At 43.2% G+C, this 18,227-nt stretch overlaps 1 pseudogene; it reads right to left on the bottom strand.

Annotated features, from left to right (window-relative positions):
- The window catches only part of LOC148511778 (protein-glutamine gamma-glutamyltransferase 6-like), a 62,490-nt pseudogene extending 56,729 nt beyond the window's left edge, over window positions 1-5,761 (bottom strand).
- Window positions 5,762-18,227: the final 12,466 nt, after the last annotated feature.

The raw sequence follows: 18,227 nt of genomic DNA, 5'->3' as shown, positions 1-18,227 counted from the left end.
GAATAGGCCCCTAATTATTAAAAGGTCCTCAGCCCATTAATTGTATAAAATAGAGTACTTAGAAACAGTCTTACCAAGTGCCCAGGGATTGAAGAGTAGAATGAATTCTCCAAGCACATGAGATGAGAAACTTCCAGAGAATAGATGGACAGTCAGCCTGTATGATCCAATGATCGCAGTAACTGAAGATGTAATCGTAACAGTCACAGTTCTTGAATTAGAGAAGTCTGTAACTGCAGTCCAAGATCCTTTAGTGGCTTCAGTTGTGGATAGTGGGAATGTGACTTTGGTCTTAGTTTCCACACTTGGTGACTTACCTTAAAGACGGTTTATCATTAATATAAATGTAATTATATGGAAATAACATTTTAAAAGCAACTTAGTACATAGATGCAGGGTTTAAAGTGGTCCTGGAGAGGTGGTGGAACTCATCTCTCCTGCTGCCTACTCCCCACCCCCCCACCACGCTAGTCTGACAGGCCAAAACAAGTGTGAAATCTGTTCTTTACACACACACACACTGTCGTGTATAGGAAATGGTAAAGTGAATAGCTGGGGGCTGCCTAGGCACTATATCATCAGTGTTATTTTTCTGCCATGCCTCTGAGTTTTTTTATGGGGTCACCACAAACTAGTCTATGGGGTCTATTTACTAAGCAGTGTTAGGAGACAGAGTGAAAAGTGATAAGGTACCAGCCAATCAGCTCCCAACTGTCATCTCACAGGCTGTGTTTGAAAAATGACAGTTGGGAGCGGATTGGCTGGCACCAGGGGCGTATCTACCCATTGGCCAGGATGACACTCACCATTGGCGCTAACCAAAGGGGGGCGCCATCCAGGGGTGCCACCGGTGGCCAGGGGGTAGAATGAAGACAGGGCCGCCAGGACTGCAGTTCCGGGTAAGCCCTTGTGGCTCGGCGGCTCCTCAGTGCAGCAGCAATGAGACGCACATGACGTCATGATGTCACGCGCACCTTGTTAAAAAAAGAAGCGTTATTTATTCTATTGTACCAGGCAGCTGCTGGCAAGCAATGGCGGCTGCCCGGACCTTGACATCTAGGAAGTTCCTAGATGTCAAGGTCCGGGCAGCGACCATCGCTTGCCGGTGGCTGCCTGGTACAGTACATAGAATAAATAAAGCTTTTTTTTTTTTTGAACAAGGCGCGCGTGACGTCATGTGTGTCTCATCGCTGCTGCTGCAGCACTGAGGAGCTGCCGAGCCACAGGCTGAAGTTTGTAAGTATTTGTGGGCTGCAGGGGGCCAGTGACTGGAGCTGGGGGCTGGATCCGGGGGTCCAGGGACTGGAGCAGGGGGCTATATCTGGGGGGCCAGGGACTGGAGTCCAGCATTACAGGCAGGCTAATGGCTGGGGAGACAGGAGGGGGATGACTGGGGACACAGAAGTGGGATGGTGCAGTGGGGCTGGGGAGACAGGAGGGTGATGACTGGAGACAGGAGAGTGATGGCTGGGAAGACAGGAGAGGGGTGGCTGGGGAGACAGGATGGAGATGGAGATGCTGGGCAGACAAAAAAGGGGCTGCTGGCTGATAAAACATGGGGGTTGGCTGGGGATACAGAAGGAGGGCTGGCTGTAGAGATGTTATAAGTACAGAGTAATTATTCAGAAAATATGGGGGGAAGGGGGGCGCCAGTCCATTACTTTGCCAGGGGCGCTCGGACCCCTAGATATACCCCTGGCTGGCACCTTATCACTTTTCACTCTGTCTCCTAACACTGCTTAGTAAATAGACCCCTATGTCACTTGGATGCGCAATGTTTTTTTGCAACCCCTATGTATTGCCTTTGCTTGATTCTTTCCTTATCTATATGCAGGTTTCTCTGAAATAAGTGCCCTCTGAAGAAATTGAGCATCCCTAGGCAGACAGTGAGTGTCTCTCTGTGGGACTTCTGTGCAGGGACTTGGTGGAGGTGGAACTAGTTCCACCTACCATTAGAGGTGACGGAACTCAGTTCCACCCCATTCCTGCCCACTTTAACCCCTGCATACATGTCATTTTTCACGGCTGTTCAAATTGGGAACAGTATTGTGAAAAATATAATAAATATAATTTGTTGTGTATGCTACTAGTATAGATGCCTAAAAACTTTTTGAATATACTGTACTTTGTTTTATTATGATTATTACAGTGGTGCTTGAAAGTTTGTTAACCCTTCAGAATTTTCTATATTTCTGCTGCAATTTAGATTAACACTACCTCAGATTTTCACACATGTCCTAAAAGTAGATAAAGAGAACCAGATCAAACAAATGAGATAAAAGAATTAGATGAGCTAATTTTTTTATTGAGGAAAATGATCCAATAACACATTTTCTTTATCTACTTTTAGGACTAGTGTGAAATTCTCAGGTAGTTTTAAGCCAAATTTCAGCAGAAATATAGAAAATTTAGAAGGGTTCACAAACATTCAAGCACCACTGTAGCTTCTTATTTTGTGCAGCGTACAGAAAGTGCTTGTTCTAAAGCTGATGCTAGGTTTGTCAATGTTTTTCTACAGCACAGATAATACTGTAGCACCACCTACAGTCTGTTTGAATATGTTGCAAACCAGTAAGTTATAGTTAAATTCTAAAGTAAACTAAAAATGTCTGAAAAGTTCATATCTTTTTCACAGGTATATTCCACATTTATCGTCACAGTTTTGCACATTTTCTCTGCAGAATTCAACCTTTAAAAAATAGTTTTTCCTGAATCTGGTCCTCATGCCCCTTCTAACAATCCAGGATTTAAGGATATCTGTGCATGACTACAGAAAGGTTAAAGTAGTGCCTAATAATAAGTGCTTAAATAATTTCAATTCAACCAGCTGTAGACAAGCAGGGATATCCTTAAGAACTACACTGTTAAGGGAGCTCGAGGAGTAGGGTTGGGAACCACTTTTGTAACTGTTGTTTGTCCTTCCCCAACCACTCTACACAGCAGAATGAATTCCCTATTGAGGAAATTATTTTGACTGAGATAATACTTGTTAAAATGCTGCATATCCTTTCATTAGGTGACGAGCATGATGTCGGTGCAGCTACAGTGGTCTTATAATGTTTGTGAACCTTGTAGAATTATCTATAGTCCAGAACCCAAGGGATCTAAAATTGTCATTATCACATTATACTCTATGACAATCAAGATTCCTCACAACATCATAGGAAAAAAAAGGTCTGTGCACAAAAAAACATGAGTCTGGGTCCAGATGGGTCTGTGAGGGGGGCAAATTGAGATACCGTTAATGCTGTTTTCACACAGTTGCAATGGCCACTCATGCTATTGTGGCTAACTGAATTGACCCCTAAAGCTTACTTATAAAATACAAACACTACTTCCTTAATTACACATGGGCACCTATACAATGCATATCAAGGAGTAGTCCCACTGTCCGCTCCTTGATACTATGCCAGAAAATTAATATGTGTCTAGATTTGCTATATATGCACATGGTGCTAATAGTTAAAATGTCACTTCAAATTCCTGCCTACTCTCACTTTATGACGACCCTTCTTATTTTTTTGAACCTACATTTTTCTGTAAAATAAATCATGATGGGACTTTGAGACTGTTCATTCTGTCTCATTTTTGTGTGTTTGAAAGTTTTTATTACATGCCTGACTTGTGTCTAGAAATGCACTGTTTTTCACAAAGGAAGTACAGTAAATGTGTCATATGGAAATGTGCTATATGCTTGACAATGGGCCAGACCCAATTGCTTAGCAGGCAATTCTGAGAGTTTCGTAGACAACTATGTGAACTGGATCCGGGCCTCCTAAGGCTCAGATCCCTATAGAAATAGCATCAACTATAGATACAGCCATGCTCTGCTACCTTAGTATGCCCCCGTTTATTAGATAAAACATATATGGTTTAAATAAATAATGAGTAGAGACTGAGATAATTCTTGTGAAAATGCTACATATCCAGCAGGACTGTTTTTATTATATGGGCAAAATTTATAAGCGGTGGGTTCTAAATTCCAGTGGGTTTGCAGTGGTTTTGCAGCGGTTTTGCTATCCGCCAATTTACTAAGGCAAACTGCCGCAAAACCACAGTGAAAGCACACTTTAGAACAGAACTGAATCAAAGCACTATCAATGTTTTAAACCATAAAAAGAATAGAAGAGAAACCCCTGATTTATCAAGTGGGGTTTTTGAAAACCACTGGCAAACCCCCTAATCAATAGACCTGCCTGTGGCAGGATAGTTTGGGTGAAGCATTGCACAGATCACTATGGTTTATTGGTGTTTCCAACCCGCCGTTCATCATTGGCAGTGTTCACCTTCAAACGGGTTAATTTACTTACAGTATCAGCGTTTTGGATGGTGTTTTTTATCCCACCGGTGATGGGTTTAAAATAGCCAAACTACTGGTTGTTTGACTAAACCTGACAGTAATTTCATCAATCCATAGAAAAAACCCAATGCAAAACTGCCACATGAATGTGGCAAATCAGAAGGTGAGCATTCTCCATACACTTTTAATGATAGCAATCCTGGATAATGAAGGAGGAAAATAAAATTAATTTTGTAGGCACAATATTATTTTACTAATAATAATAATTGGGTGCAAAAATAATGTTTCATTTGATTAAGAGAAAAATATTATGTATTATCTTAAAAGGGCAATATGAAATAATTGGTATGTGTTGTTATAGATTTTATAAAGGGGGCACCATTTATTATTTTATGATGAGCGCACCATTTATAGATCTATAAAATAATAAATGCTGCCCCTGTCATAAATATATATATTTTTAGTGCCCCTTTGATTAATATATAATATATAATATTGCTCTCTTAATCAAATTAAACATTATTTTTGCACACATATATATTATTAAAATAATATGACTCCCATATTATATCCCGTATCTCCTTCATCAATATATAAAGAATACCTTCATTAAAAGTGTATTGGGAGCCCTCACCTGCCAATTGGCCACATAACTCACACAGCATACTGTTTGAGCTATGTCGCCAGTCACAACTACTTCTATTGTATGGCAGGATTTTTTGGCAATTTTTTTAGTGGTTTACAAATCTGACGCTTAATAAGTCTGGCGGTTTCTACTCTATATTAACGGAAAATCATAATGGCATAAATGTAGCCAGTATCATTATCAAATAGAACACTTCCACCATGGAACTCGCAAAGCAACTCCTCCTAAAAGCATATCTTAAAGATAAAGGTGTCTCTTTAAGGTGAATAGATGACCTGGGTTTCAAACTCCTACTGTACTGAATTTGCATGTCAGTGTCCCTGGCATGCCTCTCCGAGTGCAAGTTGGTGCAAATATATCTAGCCTCAAAAGTTGAGCAGTGTGACCAGTTTTATGTCACAGTGTTACATGCCACTAATGAACTTAAGTCCAACTCTAAATCAGTCGCTACATTGGTTCATTCTTATTAGGTCATACAATAGGTCAGTAGCATGTAAGTAATATTCATCAAGAAAAAGTTATAACATTGTTGATTTTGGACTGTTACAATTACTGTTACTGGTCCTAATTCTCTGTATCATTTGTGTTGTTTGTAACTCAAATTATTTTGTTTCCATAATGTTTTGCATTTGTGTCATACCTATTTCTGCTTTAAATGTGATGTTATCCTCAGGTCTCATGATTCTGCTGAGGTTAAGGGTGATCTGAAAAGCCTGTCCTCTTCTCAGAATGAGCTGCCCAGACATGTAATTGCTGGTGTGATGAGCAAGTTTGTTCTTTGCCAAATGAAGATTAATGCATTGAAGATGAAGCATATCTGTAAATAGATAAAAACATTCACAGCTTCAAGTTCATTTTATAAATTCTCTTGTCCCTCCCTAACTAGAGTGACAAAAATTGGAGGCACTTTAGATGACATTAGGATTTTTATACTCGGTGCTATTGGTTTGGAAGGAATTTCCTGGAATGCAAACGGAATCAGTATGATTTACCGTCGGCCGCATGGTTCAAATCCTGACAGCGGCTGTCTGACTCAGGAGGAAATCCCGATCGTCCCTAAGGCAAGTACTAACTAACCTAATTCCCCCCCCCTAACCCTAACCCTCCCTTAGGGGTGCCTAACCCTAACCTCCCCCCCAAGTGCCTAACCATAACCCCCCTCTATGTGCCTAAACCTAACCCCCCCTTCCCCGCTACCTAAACCTAAGTCCCCTGGGGGGGTGCCTAACCCTAACCTCCCCCCGGGGTGCCTAACCCTAACCCTCCCTCACCCTAGCCTAACCCTAACCTCCCAGGGGGGGGGTGCCTAACCCTAAGTCCCCCCGGGAGCCCTAAACCTAACCCTCCCCTCCCCAACCCTGCCCGCGGCTGTCCTTGCCCAGCTAACCTTCGATCGGTAAGCCGGGTGTTGGGCTCCCGGCGTAGGCCTAATGATAGGCGGCAGCATTTTGACGCCTGTCATTAATGCCTTGCCGGGATTAAGCAGTCAAGAAGCCGGCGGTCGGGATTACGTCCATCAGCTTCCCGACTGCTTCCCATGCAAACAGCAAAAGCTTTTCTCTATTCCCAAGTTTACTGTTGCCACTATTCTCAATCATTAAATTAAATCATATATGTCCTAGCATTATTATTAAAGTATGTTAGAAAGAATTTATTGGCAGTACCATGAACATATTTAGCAAAGCTGCCACTGTACAAAGTTTTAGTTAGACTTCACATGACTTATTGTGTTTCACTACGGATCGCAACTGCGAATGCAACTGTGAATGCAATAGCGATTACACACGCAGTTAAACTGCGATGGAATTTGAATCCATTGCGATTGCTATTCTCTCGCAGAACTACACGGGAATGCCCACCTACCTTACACACATCCATAATGTTTAGCAAGACTCAAACCATCAGTACTATCGAGTACCATCGCAGCCTCACGCACACTTGCACAAGCTCTGACCTTACTCAGGAATTGCTAACTTCATTGCATGCTATGAGTACTCTAGCTGAGTATAGCATTGCAGTGGATAATTTATGCACGCCCCTGTAACAGCGTTCGAAAGCACTGGCACGCCTACGCTTCGCCGACCACCTCCCCATCACCTCCCACAAACGGCACTTCCTGTCAATCACTCTGTGATGGTCTACATAGTCACTGCGATTGCAGTCCCAATCGCTGTGACTGGTTCGCGAACGTGCAATGCATGTGCATGCGCAGATCGCAACAATCGATCGATTGTGTGCGTAATTGCAGGTGCGATCCTTGCTGAATGAGGTCCATTATCTTCAGAATGATCTTAAAAATAGTAAAGAAAATAAGAGCTACAAACACCACTTACATTAGCAATTAAATAAAATTCAGTCTTTTCCTTAACTTTTTATGACAACTCCCCATGATGGTGATTAAATTTTTTTATTTAAACCTAACTATCTAGCTGCAGACTGAGCAATGGGCCTGATTCAGACCTGCTCGCGAGTGCTTAGCACTCGCAAGTGGGTCGATGGCCGGGCAGTGCGCATGTGCGCGCCCCGGAGCAAGCGAGAAATCTCTCGCCTTCCAGCGCTCGCATCAAAAAGGGGCGGCTCTCGATGTTGATCGACAGCTCGCCCCGTTTGGTAGGCGGGTCGGGGGGGTGGCTACACAAACGGAGGCGTTCCTGAAGGAACGCCTGCCATTTGTGGGAGGCACGACTGACATCACCAGTGATGTCAGTGGTGAGCTTCCGGCTCTAAATAGAGCCGGAAGCTCACTGGGGCTTGTGGGAACGAGACCCTACCACAAGGGTCTTGTCACAACCGCTCGCAAAAGCTGTGGGTGGTCACCCACAGCTATGCGAGCGGCCAGGAGGCCGAAACAAACAAACAAAACGCCCTGATTCAGAGCGAGCGCTCTGAAAGACCGTCTGGTTCTGAATCAGGGCTAATGTGTAGAGAGTGTGTAGACCCCCGTGTTTTGGTTTAGGTTCAAAATCATCGCTAGGTCAAATGTTCTGGTTTTGGTTCTGGATTTCTTTAAAAAATCATAAAAAGAGCTAAATTCATGTAATTTAAACCTGTTTTTGTTACTACAGTATTATTAACATCAGTGTCGTCATTACCTGTTCTGACAACCGGTGCGGGTATGGGTGGACTGCCTTGTAGTGCAAAAAAGGAGACGTGACCTCACTGCCAGAACCCCCATTTTTGTCACTTCTGGGGTGCTGGAGATGCGGACTGCCCCTGGGGACCAGTTTGTTTTGCAGTGTCGGCTCCCCCGTTGTGTCAGGAGCTGAGTGCTGCATGTAATGCTACAGTGCAGCACCCGGCTCCTGTCACTGAGGAGCAGTCAGCACTTTTGGTGTCACCCTTCGGTGGATGACACCCGAGTGCAGTCCACCCCCCCTTGTGACGTCACTGATTAACATCAATAACATTGTATCAGTTGTATCAGCCCCTGGCAGATATGTGTGATACCCCTTTTAGATCAAAATGATGGATCGCACCCATGATTTTGAATATGGAACCAATCTGGATGCAACCCGGCTGAGACTCCTATCAGACTGGTGGCTTATTCCCGGGGCTGACACGTCGGTGCAGTGCCGGTGTTTGGTAATGAGATAATCTCCAAGCACCAGCTCTTCCTAACCTGTAAATGGGTGCTGGGACAGATGACCCAGGTTACTTGTTTACACTTAGGACCTCATTCAGACCCGGTCACAAGGGCTGAGCGCTCGCAACCGGGTCAATGTTTAGGCCCTGCGCACGTGCAGTGGCCGCACTGCGCATGTGCAAGCCCCGGAGCGAGAGAGAAATTCTCATGTTCCGGACCTCACTACAAAAGGGGCGGCTGTCGATGTTGATCGACAGCTCGCCCTGTTTTGTAGGCGTGGCGGGGGGGTGTTTTCACAAACGGAGGCCTGCCGTTTTGTGGGCGGACGCACTGACATCAGTAGTGATGTCAGTGGGGAGCTTCCTGCTCGATCAAAGCAGGAAGCTCCCTGGGACTTGCGGTTGCCGAGACCCAACCTTAGGGTCTCATCGCAAGCCCCGATGGTTGTAATGGTCTTGACCTTAGTGACCATCAACCTGGTCGGTCGCTAGAGCTGTGGGTAACCCACAGCTTAGCTAGCGACCAGGAGGCCGCACTAGAAAAGAGAAGCGGCCGCCCTCATTCAGAGCGAGCGCTCGCTTCTTGCGACCGCCTCTGAATGAGGGCCATGGTCTGCACCGTGACCCGGGTAGATGCCGGGTTCAAACCTTCTAACTACTTAGGTTGAAACAGTTTTTTTTTTTTAAGGACCCTTTCAGACTAAGCAAAATCCCGGGTTAACGTGCAATAATCTGGGATTTTGCTGCTAGGGTATGAGTCTACAGTACACTATTTTATAGCATTCCAGAAAACGTAGCAACCTGGAACAGCAGAAAAGTACACATCTTGATTATCTATGTGGACCCCCTAATTGTTAATACATCTAAATTCCAACAACTAATTTCTTGCAGGGTATCTATTTCTCTGTACCCCTTATACTTGCTGTAATAAAGGACTAGGGGCGAGATGCACTAAATGGAACATGCGATAAAAACACCATTTCCGGGGTTTTACCGCATTTTCCGTATGCACTATTGTCCTGGCCACCGGGCTCCTATGCAATGGGTAACTCCAGCTTTTGCTGCCGTTACCCTATAGAAGCCTATGGGCTTCTACCGCATCACGCTGCTATGGGGGATCCGATCGGATCCCTCCCAGCATGCCCCGCGGCCGCCGCGTCACTGTGCGCATGCGCAGATGGACTCTCGGGATATAAACCCGGAAGTTCAGGGCGCAGCGGAGATCGCAAAGGACAACTCTTATCGGAAGAGCTGTCCTTGGCTGTACTGATCGCATATGTTAGTACATATGCGATCAGTACAAATGCGGTGACTTGAGGCAAGTTTTGCACTGTGTTAGTGCATCCCGCCATAGGGAGTTCTTGTCAACAAAGTAAGTATAAATCATTGTAAAAATTACCCAACAATTAAACAATAGATTTCAACCAACTTTTAAAACAACAATGTTAAATATTCCTCAGTTTATTTGGGAAACTTCACTTGGATATGAATAGAAATAGGGCCTGATTCAGCATGGATCGCTATTTTGCTAATGCGCACGCAACGCAGTTGCTAATATCAGTGGTGATATGCAAATGCATTGCGATTGCAGTATAACATTGCAATCGCAGTGATGAGTGTGCATGCGCAGAACGCAACAAACGGCCAATTGCATGCGCATTACCAACTGCGATCCAAGCTGAACCAGGCCCATACCCTATTGCATTCTTGTTACTGCAGAAACTGCCAAGTTGGTTGTTAAATTTCTTTCTAATCAGTACTGAAATAGAAGAGAGATTTTCTATCATCAGATAATACTCACTGGCCAAGATGTGGGTCCAATATTTTCAATGCTCTGTACAGATTGAAATGATTTATTGTAGCATTGCTGCTCATATTTATGCACTGGAGTTAAACTGATGTGCAAGTGGTGGCTTATCTTATCGAGTTTGCAGTGGTTTCCAAATGTCTGTTTATGCAATTTCCTTATGGTTACTGATTTGAAAGTTGAAGTAATAAGGTTGATTTAGGATACAAATAATCTGTATTACATGTGCTGCACCAGCATGCCACTTACAAAGATAATTTAACTAATCTTAGGCAACACAGTTATTAATAAGGAACAAAAAAGTCAGTTATTACAGAAGTGAAGAGACAGTGTAAGGACATGTCTTTCTGTTAAGCTGAGTGTCCCTGTAGTAGGTCAGGATGTGTGTGCGTGCATGTTTGTGTTGAAAATAATTTTAAAGGGCATTGAATGTAACACAGTAGCAGGCTTTTCAAGTTTCACACTCTTACTGGAATAGATAGCATGTCATTGGTATAATCAATAAACAATAACTAACGTAACTAGAACTTTGTGGGCCACATAGCAAGATCTTGAAAGGCTCCCCAGAGGTAAAATAACATACATTTGTCCCCACACAGAGCCCATTCAAGTTATGCCACACAGTAGTAGTGCCCCTTATACATTATGCCACACATTAATGCCCCTTATAAATTATGCAACACAGTATTGCCTCTAACAGATTATGCCACATAGTAGTAGTGCCCCATACAGCACATTATTCCACACAATAGTAGTGCCCCTTACACATTATGCCACACAGTAATGCCCCTTATAACACTATGCCACATTATGATGCAAAGTAATGCCACTTAGATATTATGCCCCCCCAGCAACTCACCTCACCATGTCCCTCCAGCGGACTCTCGCCTCCCCCTGTGTGCCATCAGCAGCCAGCAAGTGTGGATTTGGTACCGGGCTGCCAGCTAATTGCAGCTGGCGCATCGGCAGGCAGCGGCAGACATGGACAGACAGCACCGGCGCAATTTGAATCTGGAATCAGTTGCGTGCCAATCAGTGCTTGTGTAGCGGCAGCAAATAAGGAGCCGCCACTGCTGATTGGCTGCTGGTCCACGACCTCTGATTACCTTGTGACTGGTGGCACTGTCTCCATGTCTGCCTGCCGGTATGCCAGCTGGTGGCACCAAATCAACACAGTTGAAACCCAGTCCTACCTCAGCGGCCCTGACTGGACCGGCCAACCTTGCGTGTGTGACCTGGTGCAGGGGGAGCGGCATGCCACAGAGACAGCTCGGGCATCATAGCAGCCGCACCCCTTGCACCCACGGTAGTTACGGCACTCTTTGTATGCATGTTAGCAAACAGTGGGGTCCTTTTCAGAATCAATGGAATGGGGTTATAGACAAGGACAATGTATACAAATAAAGGCAGCAGGACTACTTCAGGGCCCAGTCATCAACCCAGGCAATGGCAGGTATGCCAGATAATATATACTATGACAGATGGACATGTTATAATAGCAACCACCCCCACAGCCCAAACTTTGAGAATTTTTAACTGGTTTACTCACCAATTGATGCCCCATCCCCAACATAGCTTCACCCACATTATCCACAGTTCCACTGACCTTTGCCCCATACCACTGAGGCGGGGGCCCTACCAAATTTGTCAGAACCTCACTGATGGCAGCCTTGCTGGTGGTTGGACTGCAATGATGAGACTTACAGTATGTATTTAGGGCCTTATCAGCACGGATCGCAACTGCAATCACAGCTGCGTAATCGCATGCAATAAATCTGCAAAAATATGCTAATGCCTGTCACCGCTCAGCCAGCATAGAGACGCCCACTACTGCCTTCTCACATCCATAATACCTTACCGTGCTGCATACACATCGGTAACATTGGAGAACATCGGCCCCTCACGCACGATTACAGCATGTCTGACTTGTCTCAGAATTTGCATGTCTTGTCGCACGTAGTGAGCACTCAGGCTGCATAGGCAATCGCAGTGGCTAATTTATGTACGCCTCTGCAATAGCATTCAAACAGACAGGCACGCATGTATTTCTGCAACCACTCCCCTGTCACCACCTTCACGATCTGTCACTCATTCTGCGATGGATTCCAGAGTGCGTTCGTAATCAAAGTGCGATCGCCGCGCATGCGCAGTGTGGTGCATATGCATGCACAGAGCGCAACAATCAGCCAATCTGCATATGCTGTTGCAATTGCGATCCATGTTGAATCAGGCATTTAGAGCATAAATATGAGTAGAGCAAATGTCTGAAGATTGTTGCAGATCAGATATGTCAGTTCATAACAAATGTTTACCCATCAGGAAAAGAGCCTTTTCAGCAAAATAGTACTCCATACCACAACCAAGAAAAGTCTCAAATAGTTCCATTAAAATTGCAGTAAATGCAATTACTTGAAGCTGGTGAATCTCCAATCACCGTATTTCTATACATTTAAGCAGGATTGGATCGGCCATAGACCTCACCCGGGAGTTTCCCTGGTGGCCACCTATGGCTGTGCTTCACGGATCAGCCCACCCTTTCCTGATCCCCTACTTGCGCTCTCCTGGCTCCCCACTGGTTGCTACAGGTAATTATAACAGAAATATCACATATAGAAAACCCAGCAGGAGTGGTTACTCACCAGGTAGGATGGGCTGCCCACGAAGGCCACCAGTGCCCCGACCCTGGCCCCTGCGGTCATGGCGCTCCCCAGCAGCTAGGTCAGGAAGGCGTCCTCTGCATGTAAGTAGAGGTAGAAGTGAATGCTGTTCATCAGCCCCTGGTACAGCAGTCAGGCCACCAGCTCCTTCTGCAGCCCCTGCAGGCCGTCCACACGGCCAGTGCAGTCTCTAGCACCCCGTGGTAGTGCAAGGGCCCAGGGCTCTCCCTGCAGTTGCAGCCATGTCTTCACCACCATCAGTGGTTTGTCAGCGCACAGACTAGGCAGCAGGTGGCGGCACCCAGCACCAAGTCCACCGGTTTGGAGATGTGCATGTTCGGTAGGGATAGGTTGGTCATGGCTGCCGGAGCTCACAGCCTCATTCCAGCTCATCCACTTTTCTACCAGCCTTCAAGCAGGAGCAGCCTGAGCCGGTGGGCATCTACTGGACATGGAGTGTCCGGCCACTCGCTCCATGCAAAGGGCAGCCAATATTAGATTCAGACAGAGCTAGATGCTCCCCGGCCGCTCTGATTGTGAATTACACACAATCAGAGCGGCCAGGCAGCACATTCTACCTGCCTTCCACCTGCAGCCACAGAGCAACTCTACTAGCAAAGAGCATCTTTTTGCAATGTGGCTATGATGCACCACGAGACTGCACTGATTAATTTGATATGCAACACTTGTACTGTATATCTTGGTGTGAAAAAAAGCCAAGCCTGCTGCATCGTAGCACTTCATATACAGATTCAGACTCAGTCTCACACAGATATACAAGTGTCACAAATCAAATTAATCAGTACAGTCTCGTGTTGCATCTTAGTTGCACAGCATGGCGACTAAAACGCATTATTGTGTGAAAAAGATGCAAATAATCTGCTTGGCGCTAGCAGAGTCTGATGGGACATTTGCTCAGATATGGGCTATTTGGTGTGGCTGCCGCAAAACTGTATGAGGACACATCTGTATATATATATATATATATATATATATATACACACACACACACAAAACAATGCCCACAGTACCACTTCTTATGTTATCTATGTTGAATGTAATTTTCTATCACCATAATATATTGCAGAAAGCATCACAGTGACAACCATATAATGCAGAGAACATGACAGTAACTGACATATAATATAGAGACTATCAGTGACTGCATGCAATGCAATAAAGAGAGCATCATTGATCGCCATACAATACAGAGAGCATTCGTAACCACCATATAAAACAGAGAGCATCAGTGATACATACAATACAGAGAGTACGTGTGACCTCCATACGATACAGATTGTAGTTGTGATCACCATATAATACAGAGGTTATATAGCATTTTTAATTGTCTTACAATATCATTCCTTCATCAATAATTAACCCCTCCTCAAAAACGATTAACTACTTCAGCATCATAGTAACTACTCCATTAAATATAATTAACTGCTTTACAATCATTATCTTCAAAATCCCCATAACTAATTAGCATCAACATCATCAAATAATTCCATTGATGTACATTAAGTCCCTAATTATGTCTCTCAGGTGCATGTCCAATAGCAGATGAAATTTTGAAAAACCCTGTGGAGCAGTATTTTTCCCGTAGCCATGAGGTTTTTCCTATTCAATTGCTGGGTAGAAAATCAGTCAGTAATTTCTATAGGAATTACTGCAGTTATTTTCTCGCAGCCCCAGAGCAGGTCTAAAAAAAGATTAAAAAGTCCCTATTTTAAACTAAAAATGTCAGGGACACCTTCAGAACCCCTTGGACTAATTGGACACCTTCAGAACCCCTAATGACTAATTGGGCAATTGGAAGTTTTCATTATGTTATATTAGCCATGTATTGTACTGTACGTCACTATAAATCAACCTATTTGTTTATGTACTTTGTAAGGCGCTGCGGAACACTTGTGGCGCCATATAAATAAACAATAATAATAATAATAATAATAATAATAATAATGAGGCTAATTGGTCCAATAATGGCCTCAAATTACCTTAAATAAATATTTGTGTTAATTTTTGCACCCCAAATTTAATTAAAGCATTTATTTTTTTTAAAGTTTTTTTTCATTATTTATTTCTTAATTGCCCTAAAATTACCATAAATCACCTTTTTTCTAATTTTTTTGCATATTTTGTTTTATTTGTTTGTAATAAAATGAAAAAAGCTTGTCTTTTTATCATTTGTTTGCTTCAAATCAGCCATTTAATGCATTTTTAAAAAACAATATGCTTTTCTTTTGGACAGTAATAACCATTATTACTGTTATTATTATTATAATTTATTTATATGGCACCACAAGTGTTCCACAGCGCCATACAAAGTACATAAACAAATAGGTTGACCAGTTACTTACAGTACATTACTATCCAGGATGAGGTCAAGGTAATATACATTGCTACATTAGTGACCATAACACCCACATAAGCAACAGAGCATAAGCAACCAAGTGTTAGGTGCCCTAGTAGGGAGTAAGAAGTAGATGAAAGTAAAGTAAGGGGAAGCACAAGAGGGTAGCGGGCCCTGCTCATAAGAGCTTAGATTCTAAAGGGGAGGGGCAGACAAACACGTGTGACACAGATGGGGTAGACAGGGAGGAAGGAGCATGTAGCAGCAAGTTAAGATGAGAGATGGAAGGCTTTGATGAAGTAGTGGGTCTTGAGAGCCCGTTTGAAGGATTGTAGAGAGGTGGCGAGTCTGATGGGAAGAGGGAGGGAGTTCCAAAGGTGGGGACCAGTGTGGGCAAAAAATTCGGAGGAGGGAGTTGGAGGAAGTTATCAGTTTGCATGAGAGGCGGCGTGCATTTGTTGAATGAAGAGGGCAGACAGAGTGAAGGGAGATGAGGTCAGAGATGTAAATGGGAGAGGAATGGGTGAGGGCTTTCTAAGCGAGTGTGAGAACCTTGAATTGGGAAAGGGAAGGGAACCCAGTAGAGGGCTTGTAGGAGAGGGGAGACCGATGTAGAGCATTTTGGAGAGGAAGATTAGCCGAGCAGCAGCATTGAGGACAGACTGGAGAGGAGAGAGATGGGAGTTGGTGAGGCCAGAAAGGAGGAGGTTACAGTAGTCCAATCTGGAGATGACCAGTGAGTGTATGAGTATTTTAGTGGCATCCTGGGTGAGAAAAGGTCTAAACTTGGAAATATTTTTAAGATGGAAACGACAGGACTGTGAGAGGTTCTGGATATGTGGTTTGAAGGAGAGGGAAGAGACCACGATAACTCCAAGATAGCGCACTTTGGGGCTAGAGGAGATAGTTGTGCCATCAATTGATAAAGAAATGGTGGAAGTGCGGTTATGTTGGAGGAGGGAACAATGATCAGCTCAGTCTTAGTGAGGAGAGAGGGAGAAAGGTCAGGGGAAGAAAGGTAGATCTGAGTATCATCAGCATAGAGATGATAATGGAGGTCAAAAGAGCTGATGAGTTCACCTAGTGAGGACGTACAGAGTGAGAATAGGAAAGGTCCAAGAACAGAACCTTGGGGAACACCTACTGTAAGAGGCTGTGGGGGGGGAAGAGGAGTCATGAGGAGACAGAGAAGGATCAATCAGAGAGGTAGGGGGATAGTCAGGATAGGGCAGTGTCACCAAGGGAGTGAAGGATTTGCAGCAGGAGAGGGTAGTCCACAGTGTTACCCAATATTTTGTTTTATGTTTTTATGGTGTATATATAGGCTGTTCCCCATTTTTTTTGCTTTGATTTTCTGCTGGCTTTTGCCTGAAAAAAATTTGCAACCATTTTTTGCTATTGGATACCGTGTGCATTGGGAGAGTGCATGCCAGCGGTAACAGAATGTAGGTCGCCGTGTCCGCATACATTTTTTTGGGAAAAACCTTGTGGCAAATTGAATATATGCATCAGTCTTATAAAAATTCCTTAATTTCAATTGAATCTAATATAGATTTACCCTTTACCCCATTATTCTTAATATCACCTTCCTTAAGCTGTATTAATTCCTCCCTATAAAGTAACTTACCTGTTGGTGATCTCATCTGATGTTCAGAATAAAGCATAGTAGCACGTCCCATCTATATTTAGAGATATACATAATTTAAATTAATTCACCAATGCAGTGGTTCCCAAACTTGGTCCTCAGGACCCCACACAGTTCACATTTTCCAGGTCACCCAGGTGTATTAATTACTCAATTACACATTTTAAAAGATCCACAGGTGGTTCTAATTATTTATTTTGTGATTCTGTGAGGAGACCTGGAAAACATGCACTGTTTGGAGTCCTGAGGACCGAGTTGGAGAACCTGTGCAGTAATGGTAAGGGAACATTTTACATAGGTATGTTTAAATATCACAGTATATCTTTTAAAATTTTATCAACTTGTATTGTAGGTGTTTTACGACTAATTATGTGCTTCCCAATTGTACAATTATTCATCACTGCTTTTAATGTAGTCAAAAATTATTTCATAAACACATGTGTAGCACCCTCTTTGAAATATTTGGTTTTATTTAAGACCTTGTATTGCCTTCATGAGTTTTGTAATGTTTTATCTATGGCATATCTGTAATGTACAGACTCTCCACTGTGCCATGCAGCAATACCACCCCCCCTTCATTAAACCCAAATTCATATTTTTTGTTCATTTTTGAAAATGTATTTAAAGCATTTATTTAAACAAAAAATTGCTTTATTGTTATTATTATTTTTTTAATTGGTCTAAAATTACTCCAAAAGCACCTTTGTTTCGCATATTTTTGTTTTATTCATTTGTAGTAAAATGAAAAAAGTTTCTTTTTTGTAATTATTTTGCTTTAATGAAATTCACAAATCAGCCATTTAATGCATTTTTTAAAAGAAATATGTTTTTCTCTGGGACAGTAAGAACCATTTACTGTTACCCAATATTTGTTTTATTTTTTTAGGGTATAAGCTGTTCCCTATTTTTTATTTTATTTTGCACGTGGTTTTGCCTGAAAAAAAGTTGCAATTGATTTTTTGCTATTGGATACAGAGTGCATACCCACGGTAACAGAAAATTGGTCACAATGCCTGCATACATTTTTGTGGGAAAAACCTTGCAGCCAATTGAATATGCCCCTCAGTCTAAAAAAAAATTCCTTTATCTCAATTAATTCTAATATAGAGTTACCCCTTACCACATTTTTCTTAATATTACCTTTCTTAAGCAGTACTAATTCCTCCCTATGAAGTAATGTACCTGTTGGTGATCTCATCTGATGTTCAGAATAAAGCACAGTACCACATCCAAT

The sequence above is a fragment of the Taudactylus pleione genome, unplaced genomic scaffold (assembly GCF_031769625.1).
Source record: "Taudactylus pleione unplaced genomic scaffold, aTauple2 ptg000290l, whole genome shotgun sequence".
NCBI classification, from domain to species: domain Eukaryota; kingdom Metazoa; phylum Chordata; class Amphibia; order Anura; family Myobatrachidae; genus Taudactylus; species Taudactylus pleione.
This window is presented reverse-complemented; position numbering and strand designations above follow the sequence as displayed.